The sequence below is a fragment of the Penaeus vannamei genome, chromosome 6 (assembly GCF_042767895.1).
Source record: "Penaeus vannamei isolate JL-2024 chromosome 6, ASM4276789v1, whole genome shotgun sequence".
Taxonomy (NCBI): domain Eukaryota; kingdom Metazoa; phylum Arthropoda; class Malacostraca; order Decapoda; family Penaeidae; genus Penaeus; species Penaeus vannamei.
This window is the reverse complement of record NC_091554.1, coordinates 2,722,672-2,723,364: the sequence shown is the minus strand read 5'-3', so window position 1 is coordinate 2,723,364 and position 693 is coordinate 2,722,672.

Here is a 693-nt window from a genome sequence, read left to right as displayed (position 1 = left end):
AATTGGATAAATTTTTCCTTTTCATAACACCAAGTAACTTTTTTGTGGAAATAGTCTTCCTTAAGATGTGTGAGAATTGTTTTCCCTAGAAGTGAGAACAGAAGACCAATGGTTGCCGTTTTTTTAATCAAGTTCCTTCATTAGAGTTGGCTACATTAAGATGTTCTTGCCCTGAATGTGGCTGTACAAACTGTTGTTGATTAACTGAGTCATAGCTTCATTATTTATCATTATTACTGTTGGAGTTGGGAGGTGAAATTACCCTTTTCCATGTAGATTATGAATTTAAGCATAAGAGAGTATATGACTCCTTTCACTTAAAAATGAATGAGTAGGATGGCAAACTCACTGCTCGTGTCCAGATTGCATGTTATGCCAACAGTATGGAGTTCCTAAATTTTAGCCATTTACACAATCTTTTATTTTTCATTTCTGCTGTGTATTTGACTTCTTTATTATAAAAATATCATATATATAGGATAGATATCTGATAATGCAAATACATTTTCTTTGTAATGATATATCTGACTTTGTAATTATAACCAATCATAATTATGATCACACAGTAATAGTGATCTATTATGATTACTGAATTATGCCTGCCTAAGAGGTTGATTACAATTAAGATTACACAAAATGTGTAATAACTACAATTACAGATTATGAATATCTAATTTCTGGAGGCAAGCTTCC